The following is a 9,673-nucleotide window of genomic DNA, read 5'->3' on the forward strand; positions in this document are numbered from 1 at the left end:
AAGTGAAAGGCCGCTTTCAAAGCCCTGAAAAAAAAAAAAAAAAAAAAAAAAAATCCTAAGGGCACCACTGTGATTCACATAGGAGGCCTGCCAGAGACTTCCAACAGTGTCTCCTGATGCCAATAGATCTGCTGGAACATACAATGCAATGGAAGAGCAGTCTTCACAGTAGCCTAGACCTGTTGCAGAGCCTTTTCCTGTTCTGGTCCCCACTCAAAACTAGAAGCTTCCTGAATCACTAGATAAATCACAAAGGGGAGAAACCCTACATACATAAGCAATATGAAAAAGCTTCCAGTAGGCATCAACATTGTAAACAACATGAAAGAATTCACACAGGAGAGAAGTCCTATGTATGTAAGCAATGTGGGAAAGCTTTTAGTACACAACATTATTGTAAAATACATGAAAGGAATCACACTGAGGAGAAACACTAAGTATGTAAGCAGTGTGGGGAAGCTTTTAGTACACAAATATTTGTAAACAGCATGAAAGAATTCACATGGGGGAGAAACCCTATATATGTAAGCAATGTGGGAAAGCTTTTAGTACACGATGTTATTATAAAATACACGAAAAAATGTACATGGAAGAAACCCTATGTATGTAAACAATGTGGAAAAGCTTTTAGTATACAATGTTACTATAAAATACATAAAAGAACTTACACTCAGCATTAATTCTATGCATCTATACAATGCAGGAAAGCTTTCAGCATTTGTGGTGTTTGCCAAACACACTCACAATGGGGAGAAAGCATATGTATATAAGCAACGTGGGAATGCTTTCATTACACATGTATTGTCAAATACATGACAGAAATCTCCCTGGGGAGAAACTATATATGTAAGCCCAATCTGAAGATGCTGTTAAAATTTCTTACATAGTAGAGTGATACAATTACTCCTGTAGGAGCAACACAAAAGCTTAAGGTCAATATTTCTCAATAAAACTTCCAAAACTAAAATCCCAGATAGTGATCCTAAAGTACACACATTGTTTGTTTTTCAGTAAATCATTTAAATATCTGAATTATGTATCACTGCAGTGTTTAATATAAAAGTATTAAGCTGACATAGATATTTTTGTGTATCTTTGAGTTTAATACATAAGTGTCTTAATTAAGTTTGGTGAATTAAAATGTATTTTTTACTTTCAAGCAGAGTTAGTATTGTGTAGTTTTTGTTAAGTCTTTACATTTGGAGATATAAGCCATTAAATTGTTAATTAGGATTTTGCCACTATTTTTCTTTTAAATTTTTGGTGTGTATATTCTGTATTCTGTGTAACAAGATGTTTTTGAATTTGCCATATTTTATATTAAGATAAATATTTTCAGAACTTGTGAACAAGTTTTTGACAGTTGATTTGTTTTCATACAACTTGTACATGAGCATGTTGTTTCTCATACTGTGACAAGATATCTGCTTATATCCTAACATTATATATTTCATATGCAAAAAAATACAATGTTTTCTGGATTAGGTGTATTAAAAAGTATCCTCAACTTGCAATAATTTTAACTTAAGATGATTTTATTAGGGCATAACCTCATCGTAAGTCAAGAAACATCAATACTATAAATACTTTGAATAGATTCAGAGAAAGATTTTCCATCTACAATATTGTCAATATATTTTTCATGTTCTGATATTTACAATTGCTCCTAATTTGAAAGCATTGTTCTGACATTTGGCATGCCATTCACTTTGAAGTTCAAAGATAATAAACACATTTTGTCATAGACTTGATATGCATATATAGAAGTCTTGCCAATTATTTTTAGCCAGGAGGTTTTAATGGATTTCAGAATTCTTGATTTTCTTTCTTTCCTTTGCTGCTACATTTTTAGATCTATTATTTGCCACTATTAAGTTCAATGTTTTTCTAAATTTATGAATATGAAAATAATCTACCAAATGAGGTGTGAGTATATTAAGCCAAAGATCCTTGTACTTAGTTCTTCCAACTGTCTCATTTGTTTCATTCTACCCAAATTGGCTACTAAGAAATCATCTGAGCCTTGTGTGGTGGTGCATGCCTATAATCCCAGAACTTGGGAGGCTGAGGCAGGAGGATCGCTGTGAGTTCGAGACCAGCCTGGGATACCTAGAGAGCTCCAGGTCAGTCTCAACTAGATAATGAGACCCTGTCTCAAAAACCAAACCAAAACAAAACAAAAAAAAAGAAAAGAAAAAAAGAAATCATCTGTTTTCAAAGAAAAATATTTCTTAAATTATAGAATTCTATACTATTAGAAAAATTTCAGAGTCAAATAGATTTTGAGAATCAGTTTCATATTCCTTCATATCTTTTACTTCTAAATTTCTATTTGGAGTTTCAAGAAAAAAACATAGAATGCTGTTATTTGGAGAAATAAGACAATTCATCCTTGTATTATTAGGAAGAAAGGCATTTTAAATTTGACCTATTTTACTTGATTGGTCAGTGATCGATGTGCACTCATTATTCCATGCGCAGTTACTGTGTAATCAAATAGATTTTTTCTCATAGGCATGGGACAGTGTAGATGTTTAATAGATTAGATGATTGGAAAATGAATAATGCTTTCCTGTAGACTGTGGAGATAAACAAATCTGTTACAAATATTCTATAAGTCTAAAGTTAACTGTGCAATGAGTTGCTAGTCTGTCCCTTCTAACTTCACAGGGGGCATCATGCCTAAGATGGAAGCTATTTTCCATGTCACTCTATATAATATATTCATTTTCCTTAAAAGGCAGCAAGATACCAAGATTCTTAGAATACACAGAGGTCAAACCTGAATTCAATCCAAATGAGACTAGAAGAACCACTGACACCCTGACCTTTCCCAGTGCTGAGTTTACATTTACCGTAATGGTGAATGTAGGAACGGCCAAGGATGTACTCCTCCCTACAATGATCAGAAAGGAGCTAAGATTCTACTTCCTGCCCAGCCAGAAATAATTCAGATAATCTAAAGTAATTGAATTTTACATAGATAAAGTTAGAAGCCATAAAAAATGATTTGAAATTATACAGGGAGTTTTAAAATACAAAAGATTCCCTTTTGAGTATAAACTATACTCCCAAACTTCAAGAGGAAAAGAGGAAGCTATATTCAAAGCTGTGGCCTTTGGACCTTGATTCTTTCATTTAGATAAAATGATTTTTTTACGCAGTCATCATTGCCAGGCTTCCTCTATAGCACCTATCACCATGACACCAAAGTCTGTTAATCTAATTAGGCAATATTCAATTATCTGTGCTAAGGAAAAGATATATTTTCTTTTTCTGCCAGAATCATTATTGATTAAATGGGGAAGGGTTATAAAAAGCATCTCTGAATCCAGAATTTCAGGTTTCTTGAGCCAACATTAGAGTTTAAACAAAAAGATGATTCTTGCATATGTTATAATTGATGGATTTAGCACTGAAGCAAATCACCAGCTTCAGGAAAATGCTGCACTTGCTAACTTATAATGCAAGTTAATTCTAAACTTACATTCTATGGATTCATGTGGAAATATCAAATATGGAGACATAAAAATTAGTTTCAATCTTGGAAACTTGCATTCAAAGGTCATTCTAATAATTATTCTAATTATAATTACAATAAGTCTAATAATTATTCTAATAATAAATGGAGACAAGAAGTTATTATTGTAGGGTAACAGCCTTAGAGTGAAGTTCCCAAGAATATAGATTACTAAACTTAAAAAAAAAACTGAAGAACTTAAGTGATTACTAAATGTTAAAGGGCATATTTATTTTCATATAGATAGATAGATAGATAGATAGATAGATAGATAGATAGATACACACACACATATATATATGAATATATATAATTGATCATGCTTTGAGCATACATTACTTCAATTTTATCTAAATAATATTTACATTTGGATTTCTAATCTTTAATTAATTTGTAAGAAAATGCCTGATTGATTCTCACATTCAACAATTACATTTTCCTTAGTCACTACCATTTTCAGTAAATAATATTACCATAACCCATTTGTTAGTGCTAAAATCCTCAGAAGATACTTTTGATGTCTTTAATATGAATCCATTACTAAGTCCTATTATTTTCATCTCAAAATATATCCCAATGTGTTCCCCTCATTATCTCAGTGACAGCAAACTGGCCTGTGTCACCAACATCCCTGTTAGTCAACTCTTTTACTGTTTTACTCTACTTGACCTCCAATCCACTGTCGTTTGGGTTAAATGTGTACCACACACTGCTATAGCTAAATAGCAACCTTTGTCTTCACAGGGCTCACAGTAAAATCCTAACTCCTGTCCCTTAAGAATCTGGCTTGTGCCTCTTTCTCTAGTTCTTCATCCTCCTCCATTTTCCTCACTTTATCTCAACTTTTACTTTCTTTTTTAAAAAATGCTGTGAGGGCCGGGGATTTAGGCCAGTGGTGCCACCACCTTCCTCGCAAGCTCGTAAGGACTCGAGTTCAATCCCCAGTACCTAAATAAATAAATAAATGCTGTGTATCTTTAGTAGTTTCCTGAGACTGTCACAACAAATTACCACAAATTGGGTGGCTTAAAACAATAAAGATTTATTTTGATACAGTTTGGGAAGTCTAAAACTCAAAAACAAGGCATTGGCAGGGCCACACTTCTGCTAAAGGCTTCAGGACAGGGAGGCTGAACTTAGTGACCAAGTGCCAAAATACAAACCAAGACCAGCTTACTTATGGCAAAGGGCTAACACTGCCATTAAACCCAAATGCTGAAGTTTTACTTTAGAAAAAACTATTCTACATTAACTTCTCTTTTCTTAAAAGAAAAACACAATAAAATGCATGCCATAGGTTTGCCACCACTGCTCTGGAGCAAATTCTCCTTGGTGCCTCCTAGTTTCCTGTAGCTACAGGTAATTAATTCCTCAGTTTGCAGCAGCATGGCTGCAGTGTCTGCTTCTGCCTTCACACAGTCTTCTCTGTGTCCCAGCCTTCCTCTGTCTCTGTTACAGAAACACTTCTTACTTGCATGGGGCATACCCTTTTAATCTAGGGTGTGCTCATTTTAAAATCTTTAAGTACAGCTATAAAGCCTATTTTCCAAGAAAAGTAATATTCACAAAGGCTACCCTTCAACTCACTAGACAAAATGCTATCGCTAGGCTTTTACAATTCTTATTGCCTCCAGAACATTCTCCTTTCAGAACTCTTACTCTTGGAGTCTCAGCTCAGATAATATAGCATCCTTAGTCCTCCCTTAACAATCTTATCCAAAATGGTCTCTTCAAGTTCTTTTTTTCCCTCATCAAATTGTTCTAATGATACCTTCATCCAAATCTAGGAGGTCTCTTTTTCACTGACACTATTTTCTGCATCCCACAGTAGAATGCAGCCACCGTGAGGGCACAGAACCTGTCTTTCTTACTACTGAGTCCCCAACTCCTAGCACAGTGCCCCTCATATATTAGTTGTTTAGTAAATTGAGTTCCCACAACTCCATGAAGTAAGATTAAATTAGCCAGATGAGGTATAGATTTGAAGATAGGCTAACTCAAAAATTAAAATCTAATCCAGAGGATTGATACAATATCAAAAACATAATTGAGTTATAATAAAAGCCTAGCTGATGATTATATTTTCCTGTAGCTTTTTTAAAAAGTCATTTTCCTTTTTATCTACAGAAAGTTAATCTGCTTGAAAAGGGGCAAAGGTGAAAGGGAAATGGAAGGAGTAGGAGGGAATGGAAAGAAGGGAATGGAATTTATATGAGAAAATGGAGAAATGAAAAAAAAGTCTTTGTAGATAGGGAGGGAGGGAGGAGTTGAAAGGAGGGTGGGGGAATGGGAACAAAATAAGAACCAAAATGGATTATGTAAAGGTGCAAATGTGCAGCAATGAATGTCATTATATTGTATACCTTAAATGTACCAATAAAATTTCTTAAAAACCAAAAGAAATCCAGAAAAATAGAAGCCCTAAAACAAACAAAAAATGGTGGCATATGTCCAGAATTATGAGATGTGATAAAAAAAAACTACAATCAAATTGTATTTTTAGCCAGGGATTTAGCTCAGTGGTTCTGCTGCCTGCCTTGCAAGCACAAAGACCCTAGTTCGATCCCTTCCAAAAAAAAAAAAATACAATCAAAATCAAATTGTATTTTTAATTACAATAAAAGACACTGCCATTGATCCCACTCAAAATTATTCCTCTCACCTCAAACACATTTATTCTATTGTTCTTGTCATTCTCTGAAACAGTCTGGAAATCTTGAACATCTTCCATTATAGTGTCATGCCTGCCTCAATCCCCTGAAGAGATTAGAAACATTCCTTTCATGATCATTTTGACTTTGCAGAAGAGCCAGAAGTTTGCATCATGTCAGATCCAGGGAAGAAGGTAGCTGACACATCATAATGTTTTTTTTATGTCTGTTGGCTCTCACTAGCCAGCAGCATTCACTAGGTTTTTTATCACACCTCATAAAGACACTTATGAAAGAGAACTACCAGAACTGCTTCAGAAAGTGTCAAGAGGTGAAAATGGGAGACGACAGTGGCCTGCAAGGCTTTGCAGACAACGTGGCAGTGAAGTCCGAGAGCCAGGTGAGTGCAGCCCTAGGCAGGGTAGCCTGGGCTGGGGCTCCCCTTCCTTGCCTTGGAACCCAGAAGGAGGCCAGTGCAGGAACTGTACCAGCAGAGGCAGAGGCTCCAGCACCTCTCTCTCACCCTCAGCCGGACCCAGGGGAGGCCTGGCAGTCCAAGTGGCCAGAGGGGCTCCGTTGCCTGAGAATGGGAATTCTCTATACCAGGATATGGAGACTCTTCAATCACCAGGAACACGATTCACTGTTGGGTTGGATAATGCAGGGAAAACTACTGTCCTTTACCAATTTTCTGTGAATGAAGCTATACATACATCCCCTACAATAGGAAATAATGTAGAAGAGATAGTAATTAATAACACATGCTTCCTTGATGCGAGATATTGGTGGCCGGGAATCTCTTTGCTCTTCCTGGAATGCTTACTAAATTAATACAGAGTTTGTAGTAGTTGTGGAGAGTACAGACAGAGGATTTCAGTAAGTAGAGAACTCTACAAAATGTTAGCTCATGAGGACCTAAGGAAAGCTGGACTGCTGATTTTTGCTAATAAACAAGATGTTAAAGAATGCATGACTCTCGCAGAAATCTCCCAGTTCTTGAGGCTCACTTCTGTTAAAGATCACCAGTGGCATTTCCAGGCATGCTGTGCTCTTACTGGCAAGGGATTATGCCAAGGGCTTGAATGGATGATGTCACGATTTAAGATTAGATGATCTCTACTGACCTTTTCTCATCGATTTAGTAAAGAAAAGTACTGGACTTTGCCTGAAAGCTGCAAAAATTCATGGTTTAGATATATTTATAATAAACTGATTTAAACTTTTTCTAAAGCAGAAAAATTAAGACCACTTATTTGAAAACAAGGATGACGTTTCACCTTCAAATTTGCTTTCTTATTATTTTCTTCCAAAGTATGTTATTAAAGATGTGATTGCTATTTTTCTCATAATAAATCCTCTCAGGACATTGTAGAGCCTGTGGTAAGTAAAAAGGAGAGGAAGACATATTGAACTTTAAAGAGCTTTATTGTCAGTGTAACCCTCCCTAGTTGAATGTTTTTCTCTTCTTGTTCCATTAAGTCAAAATACAAATCAGCACATAACTATTTCCAATATTTTAAAATGTAATGTTACTTACAAAAAGCATTTTGCTTAAGGCTGTGTATGTATTGTGTATATACCTCAAGTTCAAATTAATGGCTTTGATTTATGTCCTAAGAAAAGCAAAAAACAAAAATTAATATCCTTAGTTGTGACCGTAAAGAGATAACTACTGGCACTGGTGTTAAAGTGCTGTTTTGTACTTTTCTCCTATGTTATCTGTATTGTACTAACCAACGCCCTAATCACTGAGCTGCTCTTCAAAAAAAAAAAGAAATGAAAAGCTTGACATAGTAAAACCTATTTTTTGTTTTGTAATAGCACACATGGAAACATAACCCAATCAAGTAGAAGGTCAGATTCTTGGCTTGGTATTACTAATGGACCAAGTTGCACAGGGAGGAATTGCTAGATTTATTCCTTTTGTTGGTTTTCTAAATTGCTGAATAAACTGTTAATCCATTAATCAGCTGATCATAAATTATAAATAAAACTATCCAGTGATTTCTTCTTAATTGAAAACTATTATGTATACTTAAAAAGTACCAATAAACTCAATGAGAAAAAAAAACTATTATGTGAAACAGAGAGGTAACATTCTAACAATATTGAACAATTTAGCTAAAGTCTTTTAAAGTACTAAATCATATGCCAAGCAATGAAAGTGAATTTGAAAATATGAGTAAGGCATATTTTTCAAGCAATATTGGTAATTTCTTAATTTGGGAATCTCTTATTTTAGTTGGAATAGTTTGAGATTTTGTTTCTGCAAGTTTTCTTTTGCTTAACAATTATAAAGAACAATTTTTTAATGCTTTTGTGAATTTGATTGAGAAATTGATTGACATGATATATTAATTGGTACTAAGAAATAACTTGACCCAAAATACCTTTCATATTTGTGTAGGGTTTTTGGGTTTGTCTTTTACTATCTTCAGAGGTGTTTCTGTCATAACTGTAAACAAAATTAACCTTTGTTAAAATATATTTTTGGGTACTCTATTCGTGTATCTTTCATGCTCTGAAATTTTGAAGGTTAATTCAAAATGACATGCTATATAATATTCAAGAAAAATAACTACTCTTAATACTAGCTTTTTAAATTTCAGTGACAACATTGGTAAAGAATAACACTACGTACAATAAAGCATTGATAAAACTAAGTTTCTTTCTGTAAAATATAAATTACTCAATATCTAAATCCAAATTAGGCATGGACGATCATATTAACATTGGAATTTTGGGTTTTATCTTTGCCTTAATGTTCAAATGCAGATAAAACAATTAATATTTGTCAATATGCTTTTACAAAAGTAAATCTTAAAGTACTAAGCTTTGTTCACATGTACTCATACTTTTCAAATAACTACAAAAAATGACTTGATGTGTATTACAAATTCCCTTAAAACCCAAAGCTATTTTGTAATTTTCTCAGAGACAAATATTCCATAAAGTAGACTTGAAAATGTATACCTTTTATGCTTTTTATGTTTTCATTTGAATAGTAATGTGTTTAGTCTCCATTGCTACCACATCAGTCCAGTATAATACCAGCACATTAGTTTGCCACTGCGATGTTGTCTGCAGTGTATTCTTTATTGGATACGTAAAGCATATACTACATTGTTACAGTTGGTGTAGTATAGTTGATTATTGACATCATATCATGAGAATACATGAAATCTTGTACCACATTTACAAAACATGACTTTTGGTTGGTTTCCTACCTTTCCAGGATACACATTAAAAATAAGATGGCAGGTGTACTTGTATATAAAACTAAGATTACAGCTGAGAATTCTGAAAAAAAGAGATCAAAGAGGATATAAGAAAATGGAAAGATATCCCCTGCTCCTGGGTAGGAAGAATCAACATAGTGAAAATGGCCATACTACCAAAGCTGCTATACAGATTACATGCAATGCTAATTGAAATAACAACACTATATTTCACAGAACTAGAAAAAAGAATCCAAAAATTCATTTGGAACCATAAGAGACTT

At 34.2% G+C, this 9,673-nt stretch overlaps 1 pseudogene; it reads left to right on the top strand.

The window, feature by feature from the left end:
• The first annotated feature begins 6,757 nt into the window (after positions 1-6,757).
• Positions 6,758-7,284, top strand: LOC104877249 (annotated as a pseudogene).
• Positions 7,285-9,673: the final 2,389 nt, after the last annotated feature.

This window comes from Fukomys damarensis, unplaced genomic scaffold (genome assembly GCF_012274545.1).
Source record: "Fukomys damarensis isolate Sample0158 unplaced genomic scaffold, DMR_v1.0_HiC HiC_scaffold_24, whole genome shotgun sequence".
Lineage (NCBI taxonomy): Eukaryota > Metazoa > Chordata > Mammalia > Rodentia > Bathyergidae > Fukomys > Fukomys damarensis.